The following is a 13620-nucleotide window of genomic DNA, read 5'->3' on the forward strand; positions in this document are numbered from 1 at the left end:
GTCAAGGTGTTATATCCCGAGGCAGATAGTCTCAAACTTGCGTAACTGTTTAAAAACGGTTGTTGAACAAAGGTGATTTTCTAATCTTTTGGTTGTTAACGTGTCAGCTTCGAAGTCTTCTTTTAGCGTCTTTTCTTTGATGGTATCCAGAAGAAACCTTTAGTTGTAACTTTCTTTTATGCAGTGTGTGCTTCCTCTCTAGAATTACATGGTGCTTTAGATGAACGTTATTCTGTCATGCTGAGGCAATTTGTCTTTCTGATAATATTTCAGATCAGGATGCTGAAGTGGTCTTTCTACATTATTTCTGATGCTGTGTGCACAGATATGGCTTTGCTCTGGGTTAATGAAATGCAAAATTAGAGACTTCACTTACAGGTATAGTACTTTCCTCGCCACACTTAGATTTTTGGAAATTGTTTAAACGTAGAATGCTGGATGTCCTTAAGTTTTTCAAAATAATCCTTCTTATGGCACTGACATTCAGTTGCTTAGTGCTAAATCTTGCTTTCTTCGTCCGTAATTTCAATCACCTATAGTATTAAAATAAATAGTTAATACATGTACATTTCCAAAAATATAATTTACAAGCCAAATCAATGGAGAATTTTGAAAATTCTGAGCTGTTTTTCAGACAGAGCAGAGTGTAGAATGGTAGCATGAGAGTACTTGGATGTAGGAGTGAGGTTTTGTAGAATTTCCAACATTTTATTAAGCTCACAAAGGATACATGTACCCTATGGATTTGCAACATAGAATCCCAAAGGCAGATATGAAAGTCATATGGACTGGCACCAAACAGATATTAAAAACATATACACTATTAATTAATTTGTAATGCAGATTTCTGGGAAGGGAATGACTCTTCCACGGGCAACAGGCGTTTTCCCCTGCCCTGAGTTACCACCTACTTGTATCTGGTTTCCTGACTTTTGAGTTTTGGCCTCTGCCTCAAGCAAATCTATTGGGCGTTGTGAGGACTATGCCTAGACCTATCCCTCAACTATGGTCCAGAGTGTGAATCAAGGGCAATGAAATTAAGGCGTACTTTCATGTGTTCATTTTATTCCACCTGATCATTAGTTGTTAGGTTTTTCTGCACCTGGATTTACCGGGTGCAGAAAACCAGGACACAATCTTTTTCCAGACAGAAAAATCAGACTGAAAAGACGCATAAGACTCTGGGTGCAGCAGAAGCAGCCAATGCTTATGCTGTTTTTTTCACTAACTGGGGGAAACACACGATTCTTCCCTCTGTTGGTGTTCACAGTTGTTGTCGGCCTGTGATACGGTGTTGAGTGCAGAGCGTATCGATTAGAGCCGAGGGGCTGAGCCGAGGAGGAGTTGACGAGCAAGCGGAGCGGAGCCTGGGACGACTGCCAGGGTTTGTTTTGTGACCGGTTCCTGCTTCACCCGCGTCCTGTTATAAGGGCGCTTTAAGTTCTACGGATCTGCGATGGAGGCAGGAACGGCCTCTGCCGGCACAGCGGTGCTAAGGCGCTGCTGGTGCTGCTCGTGCAGCGGCTGCTGCAGGGCACCCAGGAGCACAGAGGAGCCTTGGCCTGCCACCTGATTTATGTCAAAAATGTGTTTATTAATTTTTTTTTCTGCTGTCTACAGGCAAAAATTACATCATCACTTGGTCCCACGCAGGGGATCAGAAAGCCTCAACAGAATTATAACAGGTGGACAAAGTGCATTGATCAATATAAATCAGCTCCTCCTCTTATTAGATAAGCCAAATGAAAGATACAGCTTCTAAGTGCCCAGGAGCTGAGAGATAGAGATAAAGAAGATCATGCAACTTTGCTAAGCCAGCAGATAGGTCTAAAGAAAATTCAACGTCCTTCTGTAACGGTAATTTCTCCAGGTTGCTCCACCGAGGTGTTGTATGCGGAATAGACAAAAGGCGTGGAAAAACTCATCGTAACATGGGATAAGTAATTATGAATCTAACAAGGAACAAAGAAAAAAAAAAACAACAAAAAACACTCCCCACCTCACCCGTGGTGGTGGCGTGTTCATACTAATGAGAGGTTGGTCGACACTGGGATTGTGATCAAAACTGGAAGAGATGGCGGGCTCTGATGGTGGAGGGACACACCGCAGACGGACGGCTCTGGGAGAGGAATGAGACAAGGGGGCCCCATTTAAATTCAAAATTCTTTTCATCATCCCTGAAAATATCAGCCATACGTTCTAGGCTAAGCAGTCTCCAAAGACGAGAGTGCCATAGGAAAATAGCTGGAGCCTCCCTTCTCTTCCAGGCGGCTGTCAGGGTGACCTTAGCTGCCCTACAAGCACCACTCTTAAAGTATGGGACTCAATTTCGGGCGACATCGGGGATGGACTTCTTTTCCATCCCCATTTACTCCAAACCATTTCAATCCAGCTTTCCCCCGGCCCAACATGAGGGACCCTTTGATGCCTGGAGAAGGGGAGGCTGCTTAGCTCTAATACATTGGTTCCACAATTTTGATCCCCTTACTTTTGATCAATGTCAAAGGGACTTTGTATTGAAGAACACAGAAAGATATCAGTATATCCAGTAAATGCACTGGGCCCTCACACCTCAGATACGGGAGGCTGCTACTCGACCTCTCACAACATTTGAGGCCTTTCTCACCAAGACTGCTAACATGAAAGGGGTGATCTCATTTATCTATAGCTTCCTCCTTAAAACAGTGCTTTCCACACGCCCCCGGTATATGTCTATGTGGGAAGACTTAATTCACCGTCCTATTTCCGATGAGGAATGGACGCATCTATGGTCCGACATCGCACGCTTCAATCATTCCTCAGAACTCAGGGAACTGCCGCCTGATTTTACGTATACACCAAGCATTGAGCAGAGCAGAGATGAGAAGAGGAGTGGAGGGAAGTGCCTACATCTGCCGTCTGTAGGTGGACTGGCTCTGGATCCCGCTACTGCTCCTGAATGATTGCCAGAATTCTCCCTTGTACTATTGACAGCGATGAATAGCAGCGAACAAGCAATGAACAGTGAGTGGTGAGTGACAAGTGACAAGAGATGTGTGGCATGTGGCGAGTAGTTAAGGTTGATCGGTCCGTAAGTCGCTGAGCCATTTCAGTCTGTAATAAGTCTGTAATACAAAATCTGAGAAATTATGCAAAGGGGAAAGTGACAATAGACTTTGATCCTGTTGAAGCACCCCTCGACCCCTGAATTACTCTGCATGCCTAGACTACAGCCCTACCCGGAGATCGGATATTAATCAATCGATTAATTAATTAGTTAATTAAATAGGTAACCAGCAGCACCAGCGGGTTCTGTACGGAGGTGTGCTTTGGGGGTGTTTTCCCTTGGAGGTGTTTGGAGGTGTTTTTGTCCAATCAAAGCACCGTTTGGTCTTGTCACTGGCCTGTTTGATTCTCTGAAAGAAGCAAGACTTCTTCACCTTAGAGGATGTATTATGAGGTCAGGAAAGGAGCGGCCACCTTTCCCTCCTATCAAAAGGAAAAGAAAAATACAACAAACACTAATATTAGATATGTTTAAAATAAAACAGACAGGTGACGTATAGTCCTTTAAATCATCTAAGGTCCATACATTTGGGAAACTGGGAAAGTCGCCGTCAAAGTTTGATTTTATGAAAGATCCAACCGGTGCTATGCTAAAATTGCTAACTAACCCATGTGATCTTCAAACTCCGGTTAAACCACTGAGTAGAAAAAATATTATATCCCCTAAGCAAGGAGTAAGTGAACCAGGCCACCCTGAGTCTGAAACTGAAGTCGAACCAATGTCAAATTCAACTAAGGACCGAGTCAACCATTGGGGTCAAATAACGGACCTAGAGATGTTAACTATTCCACTTACTGGTCGTTCACAACAAGAGGACGCAAAATGCACAAATTTAACAATGGGAGATACTCAGCACTTACTACCAACTAGGCATCCAATGCCAATAGAAGTGCAAGTGAAAATCAGAACAGCTCACAGGATAGGGGAACCATCTAATTTAGGACAAATAAATCAACGAGAGCAAGAAGCTCCAAATGAACTAAATGGTGGGGTGAAAATCATAAGGGAAGCCAATACCCCACTGAAATCGGATCTTACTCTGTCTAAGATAAATTCAGTTAAAAAACAGGACCAGCCAAAATGTAATCAAAATAAGGGATCTCAAATTAATAAGGACGAATACAACAGCAACCCAGAAACTCTGCAGCGTTGGAGTACTCCGTATCAAAAAGACGTTTTGAATAGTAGTCCACAATTCATAAATTCTTGTGACGAGGGAGATGATTTTCAAGGACCACAAAAAGAGGAGTATAAGGACCTATCATTCATAAATGGGCAACACCATAGCCCAGGTACTCAGGTACCAGGAAGTGGGAACGCAGGAGCAATTTGGGATTTATTCTTCAAAACCTCGCAATTAACTCTGAAAGCTTTAACATATCAGTCCAACAAAAAGGAGGTCCAAATTGATCTCTTGAGCGCTACGGCATCCTCTGTTGCCGGAACTGAGCAGAAGATAACAACACAAAATAATCTAATAGTAAGGGCACAATCTCAGCCAATATCTACATATGCAGAGTGTAGTTGTACCCCACTAATTAACAAACTGGCTACCATTCCGGATATTTTAAAAACAATAATTGACGATGTAAAAGGGAATGTTCCTAATGTGGGAATTCAATCCATCAAGACCGACTGCCCTCTAAAGATACAATAAAATGTAAAGACAATACTGTTGTTGTTAAAGAAAAAATAGATGATAAAACAAAAGATCAAGAAGTGATAAACCTATGCTCGACACAATCAACAATGACAGACGCAGCTCCGGAGGTTCATCTATCAAAAAGTCAGAGGATAAAACAATGGAAAGAAAGAAATAAAGCTTCTAAAAGTATTAAAAAAATACAAATGTATCAGATATAGTGAGATTGAACACTGGAAACAACCATGACCAAATATCATATTGTGAAGGTGAGGGTAAACAAATGTCTCCAACAAAACCCTTTTACCCTCTATTTAATAAGCTATCGGAGGTACAAGCAGTTATGAAATATAAATGTCTAAACAAGCAAGCTGATAGTATAAAAATGATAGAGTATGGGAAAATTCAGTCCTTAGAAATGCTGCAAGTGGAGGAATGTAATAAACAGGTGGACAATAAGCCATCACAATTGGAAACAAATAGAGCAAAGAGTGAGAGTATCAGAGGGGATGAAACGAAGAGAGATTTGTTAAAAACCTGGAAGGATATTAAATTACCACAAGATCTGGGAACCGAACCGAAGCAGTTACATAAACATCGACAATCATGCTCTCAAACTGTTAATAATCATAATGGAAGGTTAATTGAGCATGCTCAAGGTAAAAATAGCCTGCAACAAATTAAATAAAATAACTCAGATCAAAAAGAAGGAGTGGTGCAGGTAATTTCTACGCTGGAATATTAATCTAGGGGTAATAATGATATCATGACTCGTGGGAACATATTAAAATGCAGTACCCTCATTAAAGAAAATTAAATGTACCGACATAGAATCAATTGAATTCCACACGTCAAGAATAATAATTGCAAATCAACATTAGTAACTTGGACATCATCTACTGCCGCCAGCCTTATTATGCAAGAACATAATCTCTTTCAAGACTGGGGAATAAAAATAACAACTCCCCTGCAACTTTCCTATCCTAGCCCTTTTGTTTTAACAAAATTACAAAATCATAACCAATGAGAACCGATAATAATAAGAAATACTCAATATTAAAAAACTCACAGGTATGACCAACGGGCATCTTTTAAAATTATTAGAGGTAAAAAAAAGTTTACCTATTATTTGACACTTTCAAATTAGGTTGGTTAACAGCAGCTCTCCATAATGTCAGGCAGGATTGACATCTACAATCTGAAGTTTTTTTAAGGGGGCCAACAATTATGAATAAAAGGGTCAGATTATGTTCGTGGAATATAAATGGGGTTCAAGCAAAGATTCAGAATAACCAACTCGCTACTCTGTGCTATTTTCAAATCATTTGTTTACAAGACACTTGGGCTTTAGTTCTTTTTAGATTGGAAGGGTATAGGGTTATTACTCATTAGCTTAGACAACAAGTAACTATGGCAGACCTTGTGGGGGTTTGGCTATTTTTATATCAACTGAGCTAAAAATGGAAAGTGAAATGGACGTCCCAAGTCAAAATGATTATCTTATTGTCAAAATACGATACAAGGAACAAAATATAATTAAATCTCTTGTAGTAATCAACATATATAATTACGAAGAACAATGGCGACCGATTTGATCATTATGATATTGCAGCAACTGGACAATGGCACCCAACCTGAGATTATTATTACCGGTGATTATAACATGAATATGCTATGGTCTTACGATAGAGATGTTGAAATACAATGGCAAAATTGCTTATGGTCAATTCCAAGTTTTAATATGACCAATATTGTTAGGACTCTGATTAGATTTGTCATAGGCACCTCGTTGGTGAGTTCATGAAGCCCTCACCCACCAACCTGGTTGGTGGCATGCTTCATCATCGGGCCCACCCAGTGACACCTAATGTGCCCCGGGTGTGCTGCGACGCCTGATTACAGCGGAGCTGGTATTTTACTGAGAGTGTAGTGTGAGGTGTAAAATGAAGTGTGAGTTAAAACGGCTTGGCGAGGGTCCCAGTACTCGAGGGTAAATAACATTTTAATAACTGGGCCCCCGTCAGCGGTTAAAATAAGGCTTGGGGATGATTAAGGGAGGCGAGTTACTACCTCCTACATCCATCAGTTGGTCGACATGTTTCAGCCAGTGCCTTAAACTAAATCTGGCTTTCCTCAGGACCTTTTTAAAATAGAGTGTAGTGCAGGTTCAAAAGGAGTGTAATCCAGGCTATGTGTTACACTCACTAAGGTGTTTCTCTAAGTGTGAGAGGGGGGATTCCCTTCTCATATATGCCTGTACCGACAACATTGAAGACATAGACAAAACATGTAAGAAGAGGAGAGTCAAATAGGCGTCTTCGCCACATAGTCATATACATAGAATGCCGAATCTACAGTGCTCAGTGGGTAGACTACAGTCGGAAAAAGTGTAATGGCACTGGTGGTGCCATTATTGTGATTATCGCAAATAATTGGGGGTGGTGTCGCTAAAACACGGGTATCACACATATGCATGAGATAAAAGTGTGATGGGGCGTAAGTAAACACTCTTACGCTTAGATTTTGCAGCCAATGCTTCCCGGAGTGAAGCGGTAAGGGGTTGACCCTGTAGGGAAATAATGTTGGCCACTGGGAGTTAGAGACGTCTAAGGAGGGAAAAACGCTTACCCAGAGATTGTTGCTTGGAGGTTGTCATACTCGCAGCTTTTCTGGTCAGAGCCTGCCTTGTACCTGTTGCACCGTCCTTGTGCTCCGGTAGAAAGAGCTGGAGTTTCTTGTTCGTTTTTATATGCTTGCTAATTGGATTAACTATCTGCACCTGTAGCTGGGAGTAAGAGTAGACAGACTACCCCGGGTGTGTTCCTAGCGGTCTGCTCATGGACGCTGGCAAGACACTAGCACATGCGCGGTGCTGCTTGTGTCTATTGCGCATGAGCGGGGGTGAGACACTAGTTGGTGGAAAGACACTAGTCTCTAGCACATGCGCGGTGCTGCTTGTGTCTATTGCGCATGAGCGGGGGTGAGACACTAGTTATTAGTGCAGGTGCGCGGTAGAGTATGTGTTGTGTTGAAGTATGCAATCTGCCACTATCAATAGTGCGGGCATGGAATTTCAAGGAGGTGCATTAGGTCGGGCATAGTGTAATAAATCATAACAGGTTGCTGTAGGAGCAGGAGGCTATGGCTGGGTATGGCAACTAGTCACAACCCGATATAAGTTGGGCACGATTAGGGGTGGTAGCCTCAGTTGAGTGGGAGTTCATAGGTCAACTGGGTTGAATGGGTACTAGTAAAGACCTCTGTATAGAGGTTTACGTCAGCATGTGACTGAGTTCCAAGGGATCGCATCGTTCAGGCCATTGATGTGTGAGGAAAGGCGATAGATCCAACGCTGTTCTTTGCTCATCAGTCTTCTTTCATTGTCTAATGCCTGCTCAGGGATTTGTTCGATGACTGTCCATGTGAGGTCATTTGGGGTATGGCCATGGGTGATGAAGTGGTTGGTTAATTTACTGATGTTTTTCTTACACCTAATGGTGCTTCTGTGCTCAGTGACCCTAGTGGGTATTTTGCGGGTGGTCATGCCGATATAGCGGAGACCATAGGAGCAGGTGAGACGGTAAATCACATTACGTGAATTACAGTTGGTGTGGCTGCGTTGTGTCCACACCTTGTTAGGTTCTAGGGTTAGAGTTTTGGTGTGGGTGGTTAAGTGACACACACTGCAATCATTGCAGGGGTAGTGTCCAGTTACTTTTGGTAGGCCCCATGCATTCAGAATGGTGTTCGGTTCTTGTGTGTTATGTGTTTTGGGACGGGTGTTAAGTAGTTGGTCCTTCAAGTTATTGCTTCTCTTGTAAGCAAAACGCGGTATGTCCCACTGCCTCTGGCCAGAATTCAAGATCTTCCAGTTCTTCTTAATGAGTTTGGCTACCTCATTGGAGGCTGTGTTGTACGTAGTGACGCAGGTGATAGGTTGTTCCTGCTCCTCTTTAGCTGTGGTTTCAAGGAGGGCCTCTCTATTCTGGTTCCTGGCCCTCTTCCTGGTTTTGGAGATGATGGCTGGTGGGTAGCCCCGGGCCTCCAGTTTCTTGGATAGTTCAGCGGACTGTTTTTTATAGTCTGCTATATCACTGCAATTCCTGCGTATACGTAAGAATTGCCCGAAGGGAAGGTTCTCCCTTAGCGGGCGTGGGCGGAAGCTTGTGAAGTGGAGTAAAGAGTTTCTGGTCGTGGGTTTATAGTAGGTTGTCGTGGTGAGTCTGCCATCTTTGACTGTTATATTTAGGTCCAGGAAAGCAAGTTGGTGTGCACTGATAGTGCTGGTGAACCTTACAGGTCTCTAACTCCCAGTGGCCAACATTATTTCCCTACAGGGTCAACCCCTTACCGCTTCACTCCTGGAGGCATTGGCTGCAAAATCTAAGCGTAAGAGTGTTTACTTATGCCCCATCACACTTTGTATCTCATGCATATATATTTTAGCGACACCACCCCCAATTATTTGCGATAATCACAATAATGGTACCACCAGTGCCATTACACTTTTGATGATTCATTACACTATGCCCGACCTAATGCACCTCCTTGAAATTCCATGCCCGCACTATTGATAGTGGCAGATTGCATACTTCAACACAACACATACTCTACCGCGCACCTGCACTAATAACTAGTGTCTCACCCCCGCTCATGCGCAATAGACACAAGCAGCACCGCGCATGTGCTAGAGACTAGTGCCTTTCCACCAACTATTGAACAGTAAAGCAAAAGAATTTTAAGATTGGGTAGTGGCAGGGGAAAAAACATTTATTCTGTACCCCTTCAGTCCCAAGATCTAAAAACAGTGCAGTAGTAGTGTAACAAAATAACTACTAGGAAGTATCTTAGGTCGACATGTTTCTGCAGACTACCGGAGCCAGGTGGTCTCCCGCTGCTTCTTCAGGACAATTGAATGCTACTGCTAAAAAAAGAGGAATTAATATCACCTTAAACGTGATCTGTTACCATCTTCCTGACTTATTAGCAGGAAGGAATAGCCCCACCTCACCTGGCTGCAGCTCAGGTACCTGGAGAACCGCTCTCTCCGTCGGTACCCCGGACGTCCCTCTGGGCTGTCTGTTGGGGAGACAGACTGAAGGAGCAGCGGGAGACCACCTGCTTTACTGTTCACTGATTCACTCCCACTTATTTCTTTTGCACTGCTACTCAGTCATCCACAGACACGCTTTCCTCTTGACACGTTCGATATAGATTAGGCTTATAACATCTGCCAATCTATTGTGGATATTCGACCTTCTAAACGTGACGGTCCCCAAATGATGAAGGGCGGTCTCCTGAGTTGACTGATGGGAACTCGCACATTTGGATGATGTTCCACAGGCAAGATCTCACTTACTACCTTTCTATGTATTAAGGTTTACACACAGATACATACTTAAGTTATATATATAATTTGTTTGACTTACTGCTATTTGTTGTTGGTGTAGTTAAGTAATTAGGGGTCATAGCAGTTTAGGTCGGTAAACTTTCCCCTAGCACCCTCCACCCTCAGTGTTTTGTTGAATCAGTTTCTCTCCCATTACACCATCAACTGAAGCAGCACGCATTAAGAGCACTAATGGAAAATAGCTGGCACTCACGCGCTGACTACCCAGCATTGTCTCTATGATGTCGGTGATAAAGCCAATGAGTTGCTTGCATGGTTATAGAGACAAGACAAAGGACGGAACTGGATCCTTGAGGACACTGACAACAAGGGGACGGAAATACTGGGAGAGACTTCCTGAAAGACCTGACCCTGCCAATGCTAACGAATGAGGACCGAGACGCACTAGACCAAGACCTGACAGTAGACTAAATAAATAAGACAATAGGAACCTTGCAAACAGGGCAAGCGATGGGGCCTGATGAGCTACCCTTAGAATTATATAAAAGCATGACCGATAAAACCAGGGAGTGCCTCCAGAGGAGGTTTCAGACTGCCTGAAAATAAGGGTGTCTCCCAGAGGACCAAAGAACGTCTGAGGTGGCGGTCATCCCAAAAATGTGGGACTTATAGACCTACCTCCCTGTTTAATTTTGAGACTAAGGTCCTTGCGAACGCCCTGGCGATCTGCCTGCGGACAGTAATTGCAACAGTGGGTCATCCTGATCAATCGGGCTTTATGCCACACCAGGGAACACGCTTAAATCTCCGACAACTTAATGGAGCTCTTGTATGTGGCCCCTCTAGCGCGCATGCGCGTCAATAATACAGTCTCCGGAGTCTTTGCCCTCCAACAGGGATGTTCCTTGTCTCCTATGTTCTTCTCACGTGCATGGGTTCGGCAGGACCTCTCATATGGGGTATTCATGTTTATCAGGAGTGGGATGAGAGAATCTTCCTCTACGCTGACGTTTTGCTATATGAAACGTAACAAGTCTTCTCGAGTGAACGAATCCTACAAATTATTCACATATTTGGAGATCATTCAGGATATAAGATCAATTGGAAGAAGTCCTTAATATTCCTGCTGGAGGCAGGGACCCTGCGGCTGCACTCTAGGTGCACAGCTCGGGTGGCACTACATGGCTTTAAATATTTGGGCGTAATCTGTCTTTCCTACTACCTCTTCTCTTTCTGACACTTTTCTGTCTACTCATCACTGCTCACTTCTTATGGGCCTCTTGCCCGTGTTCTTAGTGTGGTTGTTTTTAAAGGGTCCTGCGACTTCCCACAATAGACCAATATTGCTATACATAATGTGTCACGCGTCCGGCGCAGCAAGGGTTGTAAGCGACATGCTGTGTTCAAGCTACTTTGCTACTGATTCTCCATACTCTTGGAGACTCTCTTACAGTACGCTGCCGACCCTAAATAGGGTTGTGGGCTTTACGCTGTGTACATCAGGACCTGTTTTGTATTCTTTACCTACAAAATAAAAATAGATTTCAAACAAAATATTTGGGCGTGTTCATTACAAGAGAGCCACAGGCAGGAACATGCTTTCGAAATTAGACCGGTGTCACAGGGATACCCCAAACTGGCAGGCACTCCCGCTATCCTTACTGCGCCGGGTGGCCCTATTTAAAGTGATGACCCTCCAGGGTCTCCTGTACATCGTGCAAAAAACGTCCTTTAAGATCCCACCGGACATTTTCTTTCAAAGGGTAGACTGAGAACTTCGGCTCCTGTTGTGGGATAGTGGCACTTCACAGTAAGTTGCAGAGGGGAGTTTATTAAGGTGGACCGGCGGTCCAGAGCATTGTCAAATATTACTGGTCCACGCAGCTGGTGGCAGTCAACAACTGGGTTTTTGTGGACCGTGAGGATCCTGCTAACCAGGTAGATAGATTGGCCATGGACAAGAGAGGTTACCCCACCCCGGTGCTGTATTGAAGAAAGTATGAGTGCACCCTACCTACCCACCCTACCTACCCATATCCAAACATTGGTAAGGGTGTGAAGAGAGGCTACCAAGTGTTTAGGCTGAGAAGGTAAGCGGACTGAAATTACTCCACTGTATGATGGTGATATCTTAATTGCAGCAGGAGTATTGCAGGGCTTCACAAAATGGGGATTGATGAGCTTAGAACGGCCAGGCGATGTGTGGAGGGGAAAGGCGCTTGAGTCCTTCACGATCCTACAATAAAAGTATAAATTAGGTGACTAAAAATGGTTCTGAAATTCGCAGGTGGATCACGCTCTGCAAGGTCACATCTGGGAAGGGGAGCTGTTGCCTGATGCATCCCCACTGGAGGACCAGCTGCTAACTAATCTCATCTAACTAATCTAATCCCCTGACCGAAAAAGCAATCTCAACCATCTATAGGAAGTTGATACAGTTCTCTGGATCCCTTGGGGACGCGGAGGGATGTGTGGGAGAGGGATCTAGGCACGCTTGGAGAAGGCGATTGGGTTGAGGCCATTCAGGGTGCCAGGGAGGTGGCAACTAGAACTCGTTTTGGTCTAATTTAACTACAGATCCTACATAGGACCTACTACTCCAGAGCTTTGTTGCACCGAATAGGGCGGGCGGCCACCTCTCTGTGTAGAGGGAATGTGAGGGTGGGGGGGGCTTTTTTTAATGTGGTGTGGAGTTGTCCGGTAATTCAATGCTACTGGGTAGAGATCATGAGAATAATGTCCCAGGTCATGGGACTAGCGATCCCCGTGGGGGCAAATGGCGCCTCCTGAATATCACAAGTGAGGTGACATGGCATAGTATTCGCAGAATATGACTGGCCCTGGCTTCGGCGGTTGGCAAGCGTAATATTGCAGCGGTTGGGGAGCCAGCTCCCCCCCCCCCCCCCAGGGTGGAGGATTGGGAAGCAGATCTTGATTGGTGTCAACGGGTGGACACAGGGTGTATCTCAGTAGGGGCTGCCCTTGTAAATGGGAAAAGATATGGGAGGGATGGCAGAGCTACCGGGCCATGTGACGCGCCATGAAGTAGTGAAAGTTAAATATGCGAGCTAGTTTTATGTAGTCGTATTTAGCCAGGGAGTGTCAGGACAAGCCAAGCTATGTTACTCACTCCATATTTGCAGACTTTGTGTTTTTGGTCTAATCACTCTCACTAATGTGCACTGTATTTTTGTTTTCAACACCATCGATTGAGCACTAGTTCAATAAAAAGAGCTTTTAAAAGTAACTGTGTCTTGGCAAGATAAGCAGCGTGCTGGTCATTTATTAAATCGAGTCTGTTGATCTATTGCTGAGCTCGGAGTTCAAGCAGTCGACATTACAAAGCTGAGAATATTGTGACTGCTCGCCCTCGCTAACTTGAGAGTCAAGTACAAAAAAGGGTTTACTTGGTCAGTTTGCGCAGCATTACTAGGACAGGTCACATAACATCAAAGGAAAGTGACCTCAACCCAGTAGCCGCTACCTATCCCGTCGCCCTGGAACTAGACTGAACAGAGAGGCGGCACTGAAACTGCCTTGCTTTGTCAAGCTGAAGCGTTTGGTCCTTGTATGTTTTCTAGA

At 44.1% G+C, this 13620-nt stretch overlaps 1 long non-coding RNA gene across 2 annotated transcripts in view; it reads right to left on the minus strand.

Annotated features, from left to right (window-relative positions):
• LOC144806456 (uncharacterized) overlaps positions 1 to 13620 on the minus strand; it is a 75017-nt gene that overhangs the window by 16976 nt on the left and 44421 nt on the right. For both annotated transcript variants that reach the window (XR_013605810.1, XR_013605808.1), the window contains one exon: positions 377 to 533. This is a non-coding gene — a long non-coding RNA (uncharacterized LOC144806456). The remainder of the gene's footprint in view (positions 1 to 376; positions 534 to 13620) is intronic.

This window comes from Lissotriton helveticus, chromosome 1_2, assembly GCF_964261635.1.
Source record: "Lissotriton helveticus chromosome 1_2, aLisHel1.1, whole genome shotgun sequence".
Classification (NCBI taxonomy): domain Eukaryota; kingdom Metazoa; phylum Chordata; class Amphibia; order Caudata; family Salamandridae; genus Lissotriton; species Lissotriton helveticus.